Source organism: Ambystoma mexicanum, chromosome 2p, assembly GCF_040938575.1.
Source record: "Ambystoma mexicanum isolate Mex_15411 chromosome 2p, UKY_AmexF1_1, whole genome shotgun sequence".
NCBI classification, from domain to species: domain Eukaryota; kingdom Metazoa; phylum Chordata; class Amphibia; order Caudata; family Ambystomatidae; genus Ambystoma; species Ambystoma mexicanum.
The window spans coordinates 363,934,211-363,953,049 of NC_090923.1; the positions used below are offsets into that span (position 1 = coordinate 363,934,211).

The 18,839-nt window shown below is 43.2% G+C and overlaps 1 protein-coding gene across 3 annotated transcripts in view; it reads left to right on the forward strand.

The window, feature by feature from the left end:
• The window catches only part of PRICKLE2 (prickle planar cell polarity protein 2), a 1,392,985-nt gene that overhangs the window by 511,285 nt on the left and 862,861 nt on the right, over positions 1–18,839 (forward strand). The gene's annotated exons all lie outside the window — the stretch shown is intronic.

Here is an 18,839-nt window from a genome sequence, read left to right on the forward strand (position 1 = left end):
GAAAGTTAGGAAGGCCCAGGTGGAGTTTAGAGCGATAAGGCGTTCTGTTTCATTTCAGAAGAACTGCTTAGAAATTAACATTAAACTGTGTCCTTGAATTTGGGTATAAAACAAACAACTTAAACGTTAATTATGTTGCTCAGATTGTCAGTTTCTAATCCAGATTGGTGTAACATTCACTAGCATCAATGTGGGACAATGGGCAATGTCTCCTGTCATCCTCTGCCTGTCCTGCTCTTCCTATCCTGTCCTGAAAATATTGTCACTTCTTTATCACCTACTCCCTTGTGAACTTTGTACGGTCCTCCCAGACTGTCTAAATAAAACAGTAAACTAAATAATGTCATGCTACGTGTGCTCGGCGCATGAAGAAGGGCAATCGTTGACTGCTACCCCTGCCAAAGAGACATCAGGTCTGCTTCCAGGTATGTCCGGGGGCCATCACTGGCACACCCTGGCAGAGCATGGGTGTGCCAAATGCAGACGAGGGCTTTTGGGAATGTGTGTCTGCCCTCTTCAGTAGGGCGCAGGATCTATAATGCAGCCAGGAACATAAATTAAGATGGAGGCATGGGAGTATTAAGATATTGGCCAGCACTTGCCTATAATCTGGCTTCAAAATAATATGCTATTTTACCTTGCACTCTTAGGTATGATCAGGTGTACTGTGTGTCTGAACTAATGCTTAATTGAAGGGAAACGTGTTTTTAAAAATACATTTTTTTAATACAGATATTGTCGTTAATCTGGCATGTCGGTGTCCCTGGAAAGCAGACACTGAGGTATGCATGCATAACACTGCACCCCCTTACCTCCCACAGAAAATCACGAAATCCCAGTCATCAAGACCAACCAGATCTGCCTACCGCTTGCCTAAATTCAAACGGGCTAAAGCTGGCGGCACGAGCTTCCCGGTCATTGCAGCCACACTTTGGAACACTCTTCCACCTGCCTTGAGAGCTGAACAATCCTACTGGGTTTTCTGCAAGTTCCTGAAAGCCTGCCTCTTCACTTCCGGCACTACTGGATCAGCCTCCCTTCTATACCTCTCTGGCAATTTCAAAACTCGATCATATATCTGGAAATTTAACGGCGCATTATGTAACTTGTAATGTAACAGCGTCTTGATGCCCATGGGTTTAGTGTGCTTTATAAATGTAAAAATAATATATAAAATAAATAAATAAATAAATTGAGAAAAAATCAGTCCATAGGGTAAAAAGCTCCTTCCAGAGTGCCCATTTCATCCCCCAGTGGTGTAAAAGCTTGCCATAGTCCAGCGTCTGAGGGGCAGGGGCATTACAGTTTCACTGCTGCAACAGAGGAATTGTGCTCCAAGATCTCCCATGTAAAGGACTGGCTTATTGGAGTCCCTATAGAATTGTACAGCTAGATGTGTACCCTTTTGTAATGTTCCAGAAAGCTTGAGGTTAAAGCCTTATTAGACCTAGTTAGGTGGTGTATTTTTCTTTGGTTGAATTCAGGAATGCATTTTGTAAGAAACTTCTTCCCAAATATTTAATAAGCAGTGTGCATTGTTTTTGTACAACACACAGTGCCCTTTAGAATGATTCTGTGGGCCGTTCACACATTCTATAATCGTATTTATAAACAGTGATGTGAAATTGTTGCATTAGTCATAAAATATGTGTATTTTTAGATGACACTTCCCCTGATGAAATTTGCCGAATTATGTAAATACAGACCAAATTCTATTTGAGATAAAACTCTTCGGTGTGACCCCATTATGGAAAATATGACTCCATCCAGACTATGAGCTATTTTTCGGCAAACCGGCAGTAAGCTCTAGTGGTGAGGCATTACAAAGGGCATCAAGCAAGTGGCGTGCATTCTCCACTCTGGCCAGACAATAGATCCTCCTCATCCCCCAGGACAGACTGGCTTCAATGGTGCCACATATTGCCACAGGCTGCCCTGAATTCTGTAGATAGTGCTGAGTCTCCACCAGTTCCGCCATCTGGTAGAGGATTTCAGCAAAGGCGGTAATGGTCCGGTAATGAACCGGTTAAATGTCTTCCCGGGGCGTACCAGGATCACATGGTTAGGTGTGGAGAGGAAATGTCCATGTGGTATGGGAATCGCTGGGAACCTTTTACTTTCCTGTGGGTATATAAATTTAATACTGCACCAAGAAGAAAATGATTAAGACCATATTTTCGAAAGAATAATGTTAGAAACTGTGCAGAGGATCTGTTTTTAATAATGCTATTGATATATGAGAATGTTATGTTTGACATTTTATCCTATGTGAAAGAATCTTTGGGGGCATATGTGAACTTTTTGATAGGATAATATTTGTAAGTGTAATTTATAGTATGTATTTCTTTGTTTTTATGATGGGTGTTAATGGTATCGAATAAACATTGATTGACTGATTTGCTTAAGACAGGAGGATGGCTCAGGAGCAACGTGCTCGCCTTGCAAGCGAGAAGACATGAAGTACCACAGGTTCGAGCCCCAGGTCTGTGCTAAGAAACCTCTGGGTATTAATTTATTAATAACTTATCACATCATTTAAATATCCGTCCCACAATACCTCATGACATCTAAATGGGGATTAAGTCCATGTTCACTATTTTCTAGGAGCAGCATGGAAATAGGGAATTGTTTTGAAGTCCTGAACATTGGATCTAGCACTGCAGCATCCTTGTAACTATGGAATCACAAGTCAATCCTTTGCATACTATCCATAATAAGCATCAATTTATTTAAAAAGCCCTATCTTTGCGTTACCGAGAGCCATGGCAATAGAGCAATGGCCCAAGTGCTCAGACAACAGACTAGTGTGAGACGGTGTTGTTTGGTCAAAGTGGGGAGATTTTTTGGCAAAGAGACGAATTTGGTGAGCTACTTTACTGTGCAGCTAGCAGCATTTACCAGTGTTACAGAACAAATATTGGTTTAAAAGGCACAGCTTCCAACACTTTTTTACCAAAAGAACTCCCCCCTTGGGTACTACCCTAACAGTCTGCCACCAGTTGCCCTCTTTTTCATTGATTACTGAGTTGAATGTGTGCCCCAGTTCAACCTTGTAGCAGGCCATGCCCCACTCATTCAGTGTTCCCGTTTGGACTGTCTTATGTATCCCATGTGTTCAAATCAAACTCTCATGCACATGCTCTGCGTGCGGTCTGCATCTCTTTTGGTTTTCATGCACCGCAGAATACAACCAAAATGAGCATGAAATAATCCAGGCGTAATGATGGGTCCTTGTCTAGGTGTTTCACTCTTCATCACCCTTGCAGTAAGTCCTAGCTGCTTGGACTAGAACTCCAATGTATCTCCACCGGTGACTGTGCTGGATAGGGATGATGACTTCGCCGGTGACTATGCTGGATAAGAATGATGACTTCTCCGGTGACCATGCTGGATAGGGATGATGACTTCATTGGTGACTATGCTGGATAGGGATGATGACTTCACTGGTGACTATGCTGGATAGGGATGATGACTTCACCAGTGACTATGCTGGATAGGGATGATGACTTCACCAGTGACTATGCTGGATAGGGATGATGACTTCACCGGTGACTATGCTGGATAGGGATGATGACTTCACCAGTGACTATGCTGGATAGGGATGATGACTTCTCTGGTGACTATGCTGGATAGGGATGATGACTTCACCGGTAACTATGCTGGATAGGGATGATGACTTCTCCGGTAACTATGCTGGATAGGGATGATGACTTCACCGGTGACTATGCTGGATAGGGATGATGACTTCTCTGGTGACTATGCTGGATAGGGATGATGACTTCTCCGATGACTATGCTGGATAGGGATGATGACTTCTCTGGTGACTATGCTGGATAGGGATGATGACTTCACCGGTGACTATGCTGGATAAGAATGATGACTTTATTATGCTGGATAGGGATGATGACTTCACTGGTGACTATGCTGGATAGGGATGATGACTTCACTGGTGACTATGCTGTATAGGGATGATGACTTCTCTGGTGACTATGCTGGATAGGGATGATGACTTCACTGGTGACTATGCTGTATAGGGATGATGACTTCTCTGGTGACTATGCTGGATAGGGATGATGACTTCTCCGGTGACTATGCTGGATAGGGATGATGACTTCACCGGTGACTATGCTGGATAGGGATGATGACTTCTCCGGTGACTGTGCTGGATAGGGATGATGACTGACTTCACCAGTGACTATGCTGGATAGGGATGATGACTTCTCCGGTAACTATGCTGGATAGGGATGATGACTTCACTGGTGACTATGCTGGATAGGGATGATGACTTCTCCGGTGACTATGCTGGATAGGGATGATGACTTCACCGGTGACTATGCTGGATAGGGGTGATGACTTCTCCGGTGACTGTGCTGGATAGGGATGATGACTTCACCGGTGACTATGCTGGATAAGGATGATGACTTTATTATGCTGGATAGGGATGATGACTTCACTGGTGACTATGCTGGATAGGGATGATGACTTCACTGGTGACTATGCTGGATAGGGATGATGACTTCTCTGGTGACTATGCTGGATAGGGATGATGACTTCACTGGTGACTATGCTGGATAGGGATGATGACTTCTCCGGTGACTATGCTGGATAGGGATGATGACTTCACCGGTGACTAGGCTGGATAGGGATGATGACTTCTCCGGTGACTGTGCTGGATAGGGATGATGACTTCACTGGTGACTATGCTGGATAGGGATGATGACTTCTCCGATGACTATGCTGGATAGGGATGATGGCAGTTGTAGCCTAGACCCCTGCACTAAGTGACTGAGAACTGATTGGACCGCCTCTAGCGCAATGCTTAACTGCAAACCTACGGCGGCCTACCAGCTGATAGTGATTGTGTATCTGTTATCAAAACTGCAAAGTTTGCCAATTAGTAATGGTTAAACATTTGCGCAAATCAGTCGTTTTCCTATTGGATGCTGCTTCTAATTATCATGGAGGCCAAATGAATGGTACTTTGGTGGTTCACATCCGTGCAGTACATTCGTTATTTAGAGAAAGCAGGAGTATGTAAACAATTGCTTTTGTCACTGGGACATCAGCGCCGAAATGTGCAACTGTTTTTTTTTTCTTTTACACAATTTTGGATTCCATGACACCATTTACCGGGTAAGAGGCGGCTAGAGGCAATGTTACGTTTGCCCTAGACTGTACCGGCATAACCTACCCCAAACAACAAGAACGCAAGGAACCCGTTTTTGGCAGTACTGTGTGATGTGTATTCACTACTCCTTCCTCTGAATGGATCCATTTTATTATGGGTTTTCCTTCTCCTCTTCCTTCAATGTGCTTCCACCCCTTTTCTCCATATCTGACATTATTGGTTGCATTGCATTGCATTACCCTGTAGGGATCAGCTGTTGGCTCTGACCACAGGCTCAGTGTTGTCCCACTTAGATTAGCTTTGTATGCAAATGTTAGGTTCTTCGCGCCCCTAGGCCGTGGCTACGGGGCATCGATCTACTCAATATTCATTGCATGGAGTTAATGGAGTTACCATGAGCCTCTTCCATGCCCGGGGCCGTGCTGGATGCTGGGGCTTGTGTGAATTGTGATTTCCACGCTCAACACCCTCTCACAGTACACTGCCTTCAGCCCAGTGTGAAATGACCATAGATGCATTGGAGCAATGAAAAGAAAATACAATGTATTAAAAGGGCGCAGAGAGAAATGGCAGGGTCGCTCTATGAATCAGTTCATCGAACATGTATGCCATCGGTGTGATACAAGAGTAGGACGAGTACTGAAAGCTGCCATTTCTTTAATGGCATAAGCAGGTAGTGGGGCATTCGTTTTGATTTACAGCAGCGCATTAAATTAGGTGTACGTGCGGCCTTTTTATATGCTACCAATGTTTATTTCTCCATAACAAGCAGCATCAGAAAAAGGAAGCCATGATTGATATAAATAAATCAAGCATGGGTCCTTTTTTTGCGAAAGTGGCAAGGGTGGTCTCTTCATGAAATTCTCCCTAATGGGCACACTTGTCTATTCCGTGCAAGTTGATATGGTTTCCATTTTTGACTCCTGGCTGCCACAGTCTTGTTTTAAGCCCTTTTGTTGAAGCTTGCACAAGACTGTACTTCTCTTTTATTTATTTAATCACTCATATAGCACACACCAGAAAATAAATTGTTTTTAGGCGCTGGGCATTTTGTGGGGCAATAACACAGGGTGAGGAAAAAGCCGAGGCTGAGAAAAGGAAAAGTCTTAAAGTTTATAACATAAATATACTAGATGCAGATTGGTTGTATTTTTAAAAGTCAATGGGCCTCATTCCGAGGTTGGTGGTAGTCAGGGCGCTATTTTCGCCATGACTGCCACCAATAACGGTACCGTGTCTGGTTTGGTGCAGTGGGGACTTACCGGTCTAGTCAGACCTTGGTGGGATCGGTAAGTCCCCATTCACCAAACCATTCCCCATTCCCATTTGAGCCCCCATAGGGCTCAATGGGAATGGGGAGGGCGCAAATAACGGGCCGGCGTATGCCAAGCCCGTTATTTTAACCCAGGTCCCTTAACAGGTCCCGTCCTTAACACCTGGTCAGACCAGGCGTTAAGGAAGGGACCCACTAAGGGACCTCATAGTAGGGCGGTAAGGGATTACCGGCACCGGTCTCCTTACCGGTGCCCAGTATCCCTTACCGCCCTACTCGGAAAGAGGCCCAATGTGTTTTAGGATGTTATGTGACAGACCATCCCTAAAACATTCTGCATCTAGTATATTTGTGTTATAAAGTCTCCGTGAAAACAAATGCAAAAGTGTGATCAAATGAAACACAAAGGAAATGAGGTTCCATATAAAACCCTTGTAATGTACTTCTCATAATCTGTAACATGATGTTTTTGTATGTTTTTTGTATGAACTGCTAAAATGAAGAGATTGCTCACTATAAAAATAAATTATTGAGTATGTTGTTCTTGACGTAAACACTTAAATCCTGAGCCTGGGTGTTTTACATTGTTTTTAGAATGATATAATCATTCTCCTGTCACAAAGTGGTGCTCGTATATTGTGAAAACCAATTTGGGATTTCATGCTTAGGTCAGCGTCCAATATGACCCACATGTTCTTGTATTTGGAGGGAAAGGAAAGAGGGTGAGACGTTTTAGCAGATATCCGGGGCGAATAGCAGGATCCCGGTTCCATGGCTGTGGAGCTTGTGACTGTTCTCATGCATCCAGATGGAGAGTCAGCGATATAGGTTCTGGATAAGGCTGCCACTAGCAGTGTCTGCAACCCCCCAAAGTGTCTGGCAAGATTTTGCAGGTCAGTCGCCCACATGTTGCTGAGCTGTGAAATAGTGTGGGTCACTTTTAGGGGTGCAAACCAGCGTGCCTACCCGCAAAGTTCGCACTATGACCTCCCTTGCTCATGCCCCAGCTCCTCAAGCAGGGTTTACATCTTTTCACACCTTTTGTTTTTATTTCCAGTGCAAGAGTGTTGGAAATAGAGAACAAGTTCAACATGCCCCAATGCCAGAACCTAGTAGGGCAAGGAGTCGTGTTATAAGGTCCTATGGGGAAAGACACTGGCCTGTCCTCCCCAGGGCCCTATGTTTTACCCATGTGTCAACTAGAATTGTTCTGGACAAATCTGCAGACATCATCCGAATGATCGTGGGGCCGAATCACCCAAAATGTGAATGGTGTGAGTCATTCCCAAACAGGTTCTTCCACCCCTCAGTGACATCTGAGGAGATTTGCAGGTACATTTTCATGTCATCCACTTAGTAGTAAAATGTGATGTTATGCCTGTGAATGAGAAGTATATTGGGTTTCATGAATGTATTAAAAAGGATGCCTGAAAGGGGAAGTGCTGCTGGACTTTTTCTTTGACTTGATTATTCATCAATGCTGCTTCCTTGGGCCTTTTTTAAAAGCTATTTCACTGCAATTAACACCCTTACACACAATTAGCACACTTACTGTGGCTCTAAATGTGTGATGGGGCATTGATGGTGGGTCATGCCAGGCTGTGGGTTGCGGCGAGGGGCAGTATTCCAGGAAACGCTGGTGAGGAGCGGAATCCAGCTGCAGGCAGTGGTGGCAATGGGAATGTGGCATTCGTTTTCTAGACATTGGGAACCAAAGGTCACGCAGGATATGAAGAGGATGGCTGGTGAATGACTGTTGATCCACATGACAATATGGCGGAGCGCAGAGGCCATATTGGAAGGGAGTAGGCAGCTCATGGGAGATCTTTGAGTCTAGCAATGCGAAACACCACAGCCTAAAGCAACAGGCAGGAGGTGAGAGTGAGGAAATGGCCGCCAGGGGCAAGGAATGAGGAGCTAGCCAACAGAGTGGAGCACAGACTATCAGCAGATAAACCCTGTGTTCCCTGCTACCCGATTGGGGGAGCAGTTCTAAAGGGTGCCAGATTTGTGTAATTTGAAGAAGATGTACACATTGGACATTGTAAATATGTTAATCACTGAATGTTGACACAAAGCATTGTTTTAAAGAAAAATGGAAAAAAGAAGGAAAGAATCAATGCATTTTCATTAAAGGGCATCCAACGCTTGCAACACGCATTTAACATTTTGTATTCCTATGAAACACATTCTCGCAGGTTTACACAGCTGCAGATAGGATGAGCAACAGAACTGTATTCTTTTCTGCTGTGGTTACTGTATATGCGGGTGGGGCATGTGATGTGCTCGTAGAGAGAGAGCGATTTCAGCTGCAGGTCTAATGCAGACAGTTCCTTGGCATGCACCTCTCATGGTGCGAGAACATTCCCAGCCTCGCTCATTCACACCCTAACATATGCCAGCCAGGTATGGCATACTGTCATTCTTTCTTGAGCCCACACCTGTGAACACCAGCACCTCGTCCTGCCTTTTCAATTGTGTGCCAACTCCGCCTCACTCTCTGCTCTGGCTAATTGTTCATCATGACAAAGACAGAGATGTCTGCAGTAAAGCCAATCAATTCTACCCACTTGTGTTTGTGTCTCCCAGTCGGCCCTGAAAAGCTGCCCCCTGGCACCCATGAGTCTCATTGTAACCAGGGGCAGTGGTCGTTCATACGCTGAACATATGCAAGGAGATGTTTGGCAGTGGGTTAGTTTTAGAGTCTATGCAGGACAGTAAGTGTGATGTAGACAAATTCCGTGGGTGTCCAGTATTAGAGAAAGGGGTGTGATGGAAGGGATGCTTAAGACAGTTAATGAAAATCTCCGAATACGTAATTGCACTGCCATTTTATGTACATATCTATTTATTTTTTTGTAAAATCATTTTTAGGGTGTAAACATACATTCTTAAGGGGAAGGTGGACATGGGTATTGTCTAATCACGACTCTTAGACAATCTCTATAGCTGTTAACTAATATTCAAAGACATTAGGACTCAGGACCCGTGCAGACCCGTAATGAACGATGCCGGTACGGGACCGGCACATTTCATTATGGGCTGCCCTATTATGAGGACTGCTGCGGGTCCCACTAAGGAATGCCTGGCCAGACCAGGCATCCTTAGCGGGTCCCGCTAGCAGACCAGGATGCTAACAGCGGCCTGTCATTAACGGGCCCGTTGTTAGCATCCTCCCCATTCCCATTGAGCCCTATGGGGGCTCAAATGGGAATGGGGATGTACTGGGTCCGGGTCCCGCGAAAGGGATTTACCGGGCCCTCCAAGGTCGGAATGGCCCGGTAAGTCCCCTTTTGCGGGACCCAGACCTGGAACCCGGTATGGAGGTAGCCATGCCGTTTTTAGCGGCATGGCTACCTCCATACTCATAATGAGTCCCATTGAGTTTGTGTTGTATTAACTGTCAGTGCATTAAAAGAGCTCTGAATGCAATGCAAGGGAAGACAAATACTTCAACAGTTACAAGAAATAAACCAACTTTTCTTTAAATAGACAATTCAAGAAAAGACAACAATTTTGAAAATTAACAACTGGCTAAATAAAAACATGTTTCTATATGTTGATAGAGATGCACCCCAATACAAACACGGGGGCTTCAGGTTGGAGAATGTGCTTTTCTCCCTATGTTGATTAGCGGACATCATTGGGGGCCAGGGATGACCCTCATACAGTGGAAAGACAACCTTACGGGGGTTTCTAGCTTCATTGTTATGTTATATATGTTTCAGAGATGGACTAGACAGTCCTAAAAGTGGTCCCAGGTGTGTTTGAATATATGTGTCATACATAAGTCAGTGGTGTAATGAATGTTCTCTAACCTAAGTTGATAAAGACCAGTTTCCGCAATTTTGAATGGAAAAAGATATTCCAACCTTTCCAGCGAGAGGTGATTATCCAAATGCTGATTCCAGCCTAAGCATGATAACTCTCCAGCGGGGATTACCAACCACGCAAGACAGACACCCACTGCTCAGAATCAGGTTTTCCCAAAAGAGATTAAGGTCCGATGAGGTAATCATCCCTTTCTTAGACCAATTTGTTTGACTAAAATTATACATCTCGGATGACTTCAACAGTACATGTCTGTATGTGCCAATGGCCTCAAAGCACTTACAGCAAACATCACTAACCATTCCCTTCTTAAGTACTGCATTAATGAGGCAATATTGGCTGTCCAGTCATTTGGTCGACAGACAAATGGTCGACGCAATTTGGTCGAAAGACAAATGGTCGAATTTTTTTTTATTTATATATATATTTTTCAGGTTTTCGTTTAGGAAAAAAAGGGTTTTTTTAGCAAAAAAAAGGGCTTGGGGGGACCCCCTCAAAAAAAAAATGTGAAAATACAAAAAAAAAAATCGACCATTTGTCTTTCGACCAAATTGCGTCGACCATTTGTCCTGTCGACCATTTATTTTCGACCAAATGACCTGTAACCACAATATTGTGTTTGCTACAGAGGTACGTAATGAATAATGAATTCCCTAAAGCAAATTCCAAGCCTCAATGTTCAAACATACATTCATCCGCTGCGGTCCAGCAATCACACATATTCTTGTCTGTATAACACCTGCATACGTGTCTCGTATCGTATACATTTTAAGGTGTTGTTTTAATGTGTTTTTGTATTCACTTTAACAGAAATGTATGATTTCTGAATTAAGATTTGATGATGATATACCTTCGTGAGGCATTCCCTCCGATCCCTGTCAGCCACTTGCTGCACCCATTATGCCTTTAAAAAAAAAATATTTTCCCATAAAGCAGCCACTAAGCTCTGTTTTGTGCCATTTTATAGCTTTCCTAGACCAAATTCAGCCATTGTCCGTTCAAACGGTTTGAAGGGTGGGTCGTCATAAAATTGGTCCCTATTCCTCATGCCAACGAAACCAAGTAGGAGTCTTACTGTTGCAGCAGAGACCCAGATTCATCGACACATGTGTTTATTAGCATTACACAAAATCTCTCTGGTAGTTGTGATCATCTACCCTTCCCTAATATAATTCAAACTAAATTGCAGGGATAAGGGAAAAGGGAGACTCAAGTTCAGTCTTGAGTTCTAGCCTCCTAGGGTTTTAACATTTCCTCACAAACAATATATGGGAATTTCTGCAAATGGAATGCTTCATGATCTTCGTGGAAGATAGTGACACGTATGCCACCCACGTCTTGTTTGGGTGACGGTTTCTGCCTGTTTAGCTCTCCCATAATATTTACTTATCAAGGCATGTACGGACAACATTGGATTGTCCCAATCTTCAAGGAAAGTCCTGCTGTATCCTGGACTGATAGGCTGTCAGCATTATGACAGATCTGTTGTAATTGATGATGCATTTGATGGCTAGATGTGTGAAGGATTGGAAGGAGTTAACACTGATATTTGGAGTATCACACCATTCTTTTGCCTAGATCTCGGGTTTTATTTATGTAGTGCATTTTGTGACCTATAGGGGCATTATGTATAAGGATGCAATTATGTTGTTAGGGGGGGTCGTGTTTTATTATGTGAGGAAGGTGAGCATAAGGACAGATATACGTCTTAGTTGCACTGCACATTTTGTAGCAGCGGGGCATTGTTTTAGCCAATGTTCATTCTACATGTAATTAACAGTTTGTACGCTTGTTCAATCAGTGCATTCACTTGCAACCTGGGCAATGCACTTGTGGTTCTGTTATTGTGATCAGCAGCAAGAGTTCTGTTTGGTTCTGTTTGCTCTGTCAAGTTGGATCTCATTGGGCAATGTCTGCGGCACATCTTATCAAGAGGATTTCAGTGAACACATTCAAGGTGATGGATGACCTGCCCTAAGTCAATAGTGCAAATGTAGCAGAGCCCACCTTGGAATTGGTGCCCAGCCACTAACACCAAGGACACCGCCACCAAAATCCAACATCGTATATGCAATCACATAGGCCCAGCAGTATCCAAGACATTGGCAATACACTATGCCCACAGATTGGGATTTGGGAACAATAACCTGCACTTCCATAGGGAATTCTACAGCCTGTATTGTCCACAAAAGATGAGGGATTTCTTTCAATGCTCTCACATTATCGTTTAGCCTACCAAGAGAGAGGTGGACAAGAAATCCAAGCCGTCATTTTCATGTTGGTGATGTATTTGTGGATGTCATCCGCACACACTTGAAAGACCATTTGAAGGCAGTGGAATGGACGCCTTGTTGTTATCGATGCATCTTCTCTGTAATACCAGCCCTGGTGTCCTGGTACTTGTATATGAAGAGTAAACATGCAATTACCAAACACTAAAGAAAACGAACAACCGGATACAGAAACCCATTCCGAATGTTCCTTTTGCAGGTGTGTTGTAGAGCTGCATGGCCACACACACACTTCAAAGTTTTGTATGGATAGTTAGTTGTAGAATTCAACATTTTGAATAGATGTTGCATATCTACGAAGTGCCCTCCACACCTAAGCGTTCTGCTATGTTTTACCTTATCATTTTATACTCTGTATTGCTCTAGTTCGGACCCCATATTCATATATTAACGCATTTTTGCACTTGTGCAATATTTATCCTAATCCTAGGAGTAGTGCCACATGTGCCCTTGTGCAGAAATGCATTGAACTGGTATATTGTTTGCACTGGGGCACATGTTTGCCTTAGAGCTAATTGTACCTGCTTTGTGGAAACATTTTTGCAACATGGCCTCGTGCTGGTTCTGACTGGTAGTCACTGCACTGCTGGCGTCAGTGTAAGATCTATCCTTTCTTTGCTATTTGTCTATCGCTCCTTCATCAAGGCAGTCGTAATAGCGGGCATTAAATTCAGATGAGCCGCTCCGAGTAATCATGGCCTTCGCAAGACTATCACGAGTCAGTGATTTGGTAGAGGTAGTTGAATATCAATTTGCAGTGAATGGCTGGCATTTACGGGGACCCCAATCAAGATTAACTTTAGTGGCATCACGCTGCACAGGTGACGGCATTGCAGTCTATGTCGGAACTTGGCTGAGCTACGCTTGAAACCTGGATTGCAATTGCCTCCCCTCAATGCTTGATTGGGGTCCTTAAGCATGGGTTGGATTGGATTACAGGCAAGATGCACAGACTGAAATCATGCCACTTGTGTCCAGGGCTCAGGTCGAGGGTACAGATGGATGACGCCGGTCCATTTCTTTCAGAGGGCGGACCCCTGGGTGTTTTTGAGGTCCATGGTAAAACAAAGTTAATTTGCACCATGTCATTGTGTTATCCATTTAGTTTGCCTTTGCGAGAAGCACAGATGGAGGAATTTGAACCACTGCCACCAGGCTTCTGGACCAGATACTTGCTCACAAGACCACATGAAATGCATAGCAGAGCATAGGTAAATGTTACCTCTGCCAGCTGCGCTATGAGAAAATCCCAGCTCTCAGGCTATTGTGCTAATGATGTACTGGATGGCAAGGGCTCATTTTTCCTGTGCACTTTCTTGCATCATGCAAAGTGCAACTGAATGAAATGTGCATATTTCACTTAAGGATATGTTCAATTCTTGTGACTGCAGTGCCTGTTACATCAGTTAATGAGCCCCCCCCCACTTTTTTTTAAGGACTTGTGCCTTGTTTATGGTCTTATGCAATACATTATTTTTCTGCAAATGTATGCAATTGCGGACTCATTCTTATGCAGTATACTAATGTTAATACGCTGCCCAGTGGCTGGTACGTAAAGAGTATACATCTTCAGAAAGGAAGAATTCATGTCTTCCTGAAAGAATATGAACGTTGCTGTGTGTGGCTTTCGCTCAGAGACCCGGGTGCAATCGTCATCTGTTCCTAGATTTCCAATTCACTGAGGGAGGTGTCGTTTTCAAGAGCTCTGCCACCTTCATGACACCTCTCTTGGTCTCTCTTGTCACATTAGCTCATCCACCCCGTGCCTCGCCACCTCTGGCCCTCGTTCTGCAAAGATATGAGAATATATGTTTGATTCTTCTGAAGGACTAATGTGCACTTCACAAGCGATTTAATAGCAGTAGCGGTGGTGAACACTTATTATTGTGATTTAATCATAGCAATCGCAGTCGCTGGGATACCAGTCACGCAGGAGCCATGTTTCTCCACTGTGGGGACAGCAAATGGTAAGCTCCAATCGGATGAATTGTGAGATTCAGTATTTCATGATGTTGCATTTGCCAGGTTGCACCTTCCCCTGCACGTCTCCATGTAACCGTGTTGAAATTGTGCCTTGGAGGGAAACAAATAGATGTGCATCACCTGTTTAGTAGACAAATCGTCCAGGAATATATTAGCATGTTGGAGGCAAAATTCACTTATTAAGCGTTTATAAATATGCAAATTGGATTTTATAACCATGCTCATGGTGTTCAGTGGAATGCTAAATGAAAGAAAGGGGCAGTTCCCAAAAAGAAAACAGCATTGATATTACGTCCTTTTTCAATGTGTAATCTATACGTGAGTATAATGCACGGAATTCACAAAACGAAATAGAAGCGCAAAACCTGGCCGTTTAAAAAGGGGGTAACAATTTCACTACAGTTAATTTGTGTGCATTTGGTCAAGTTTGCTTTATGTCTAAGTTGCACGTTTAAAGATGATGCAAATGCTGGTCTCCTTTAGTAAGCCGGGCTCATGGAGAGAGGTGACTGCCTAAATGAACTCCTGCAGTGCAAAGTAGCAGCATGCACAATAACACAGTACGCCATGTAAGAACATGTTCCTGACAACACAACCTCGACTAGCAGAACAGCCATCCTTCCAACAATGAACTCAATGGATCAATATTTTTCTATGCAAAGTTTTATGTAAGGCAGGTTATATTTAATTGCCCCTCCACTGGACCTTATTTAGTGTACGATTCTTCTCCAGAAGTGCTATTAGCATTTGGGCTTGGCATCAGTCGTATGGATAAGCACCATGATGCTCCCAAGGGCTTATTTGGGGTTGCTGGAAATTCTGTACAAGTTGATGAAATGGTTATGGCGGACATAGACAGTAGATCAATACAATTATGACTACAATGCCCAGGTATTCAAACAGTGGTCATGACAAGCGGAACAAATTCAAAATAATGCATGAGTGTACAACAGGCTACAATAGAAAAAGACCCAGACAAGGACCCGACAGATCAAACCAACAAAAGAAATGTGTTTAAAAAAACTGTTTTCATTTTATTATTTTTACACAAATGGATAAAAATGAATATTAAATCTGCATAGGCCCATACTAAATATTAGCTCATTATAATCTGAATAAAGTGCATCACAAATGAAGTGCTAATCACACCCTTAAAGAGGGCCACCTAAGTGGTCCACACCGCACGCACATGAGTGAAATGCCTGAAACCCTAAATGAGTGAAGGAGATCACTCAAAAGGGGGCAGGTGCTCACAAGCGTGTCTGCGGAACACTAACATAGATCTTAGTGGCATACATTTGAACAAAGTTAGTATTGTCCTAAAATAAAATCGCACTAATAATTGAAGTGGGGTGCCATTCGTCCACATTTGAACAAAGTTAATATTGTCCTAAAAAAGAATTGCAAAAATAATTGAAGTGGGGTGTCATTTGTCAAGAACAAATGGTTTCGGGATGATGTAGTGTAAGGAGCTCTATTTATGGTATGTATATTGACTATTCAATTGGTTTGCATATTACAGATACATTGCATAGATCTAAGTCCCACCATCACCACACCAACACGCCCACTGTACAATTTGGAACAAGAAGCAGGCTGTTTTTAATGTCAATATTTTGTTTTATTGAAAATTATAAATGAGTCAAGTAAAGTCTCCCCCTAACTGATAAAAGCCTGGAACGTCACCCACAATCATTCACTGGATACAGTCAGCGTTTGAACAGAAAGGAAAAGATAACCTACCTACATTTGTCTCACTACCACTTTCATTCCATTTTGCAGAAACCACCATGCATACAACCACACATTTGAATGACTAATCTAAGCAATAAACTACTCCACTACATAGAAGTTGACATTGGTTGTTTGATAATAAGAAAAAAACGAAATTCTTCAAATATAGTTTGGAATAAAAGAAATTACAAGTGTTAGCATCAGAGAAAAATATTGACTCAGCATATAGTTCTCTTATGCGTAAGCTAATGCAAATCTAAAATGTTCGACACTTTGGGGCATTAGGGGGATATGATAAGAAATAATAAGGCAACATGTCTTCCATTTTTGTGGACAACTGCATAGAATTCCACAAAGGAAAAGATTAGGTCCCAGATTGGTCTCCTAATTATTACACCTTGAAAAGACAGATTTAAAGGAAGGTTTATCAGTGGGGCTGTATTATGTGGTAAGTCAGAAGAAGGAGACAGACTCGTTTTGGCATTCTTGAAATTCTATAAAATAATACGTGGAAAGGGGCTCACTATCCCTAATGTATGGATTTCCCTGGCTAGCCAATCTAAGTTGCTTGTTGTCTATTGTGAAGTCGAAAATAAACAGTCCGTCCTCTTTCCAAAGCTAAGCTGCTCTATCCCTACAATTAAGACAAAAATAACCAAAGACCAGGGAATGACTCCCATGTCCTGGATGGGCTTCCTCAGCCTTGCTAGACAATTTTGAGATACCTTTTGGCTATATCTTGGATTCACTTATTTAATTTCTCTGGGTCTTTGGCTCCCCCATTTGCTCTCGCTGTAAGCTTCTCCTCCTCAGTACTATGAGCTTTGGAAATTCTTGTGCAATTTCTTTCTTAAGGGTCTCTGAATGTCTCTACTTCTCTGGGATTACCAGGCTTACTGAATCCCTCTTTCTGTCGTTATGTGTTCTGCTTTCTTTGTAGTTCTTTAAATCCTTATGAATAAGACGATTGACATCATGATCCTCATCCTCTGATTCACTGCCTTTCTCCTTCAGATAATTATAGCAGAGCCAATAGTTATTATTATTCTCTTGTCTAGGTTATATATTCCTGACACAATCCATACAAATAATGAAGTAAGGCAACTCAAAGGTCCTTCGGAAAATGTTAACCAGCACTAGACTCCAGATGTATTCTATTGAGGGATTACCCATGAACTGTGGGGTTCTGCTGTAATTCCACAACATCTGTGTGTGAGTGAACCTGTACTCCAGGTCCACCTCCAAAAAACAATAACTATCTTGCAAGTTCATGACTTTCCTCTTCACCTCCTCCTTCCCTTCTTGCATCCTCTGCTAATCTCACAGTCACTGTGATTGGTGGCCAGGGCCCCTATGTGTCCTTTGGGGACCTGGCCTCCCATTCCCAGTCACCTCAGCCTCTGCCTACCTCGCAACACTTGCCTCGGCACCCGCTGGCCTCAATTCTGTAGGCTTGCACTTTCTGCCCAATGCAGTTCTAGACCCCATAACACTTCATCTTCTGCTCACCCATGAGCACGGGCATTCCAGCACTTACCCCCACCCCCACTTACCCTCTTCTCGCTGCACATGCACTTTCTGATTACCCACAAGGCATAGTAGGTTCTTCTTTATCTTCCACTGTATTCATTGTTTTCAATCCTATGTTTCCTCCCTGTTGCCATGTGGGTGCTTTGAAACAAAATGGACTTATTGTACAAGAGCCTAACAAATGCACAGTAAAACATTTTTTAAAATGATGGTCCGTTATAGTCTGTAGGTGGCTAGTCGCAGGGCCAGCCTCACATTGTGATCTAGTAATGCACTACAAAATTTCTACCATTTTTGTTCTGCAAGGTCCTCCCCTAATTCTAGTTTCCAGACTTGCTTCAGTCCACGTTCTTCTAAAGAGTCAGTGCATACTGTTTTTTCCCATCATCTGGGTGACAACTGGGGGTGACTAAGTGGAGGGTAGTTGGTCCTTTGGTCGACACCCAACTTATAGATGTAAGTACCAAGCTATCCCTAAATTTTAAGCGGGAGAGGTCCGTTTTCAAATATGTTCGACTTATCTAACTGATCGACTATTTACTGATAAGCAGGAACCACGTTATGTAAGGTGAGCCAATGGCTGAGGTGGAAGGGACTGGGAGAATGCAGGAAATGTGAGGTGGGCCAGGGGTGTTAGGATTTGTGGATCCCCAGGGAAGGCTAAGGTGTAGAAATAAGGGGAAGAAAGGGGGAGTTCAGGGGGATCTCCTGTTTAGTTTAGTTTAGTGTGTTTATTTATAAAGCACGACCAAACCCTCAGGTAGCTGGGCACATTAATCCTGTGAACAGTATGGTTAGAGCATAGTTACAACATGGTTACATACAGGTTTGCACATGAAGGGTGCATAAAGGTGCATAAGATACATACAGTAAGTAGCAAATGTGTGAATACAGAGGTTTGCCTGCGGCAGGTACAGTAGGAAGCATAAGGACCGGGTTACAATGTGGTCCATTTCAAGTATGAGGTTAGTTACAAAGTGCGGGATAGAGGTGGAATGCTGCCTCATAGGTGAGCATGCATTGAGCAGGAATCCTATCATTGATCAGTGAGCCAGGCTTTCACCATGGC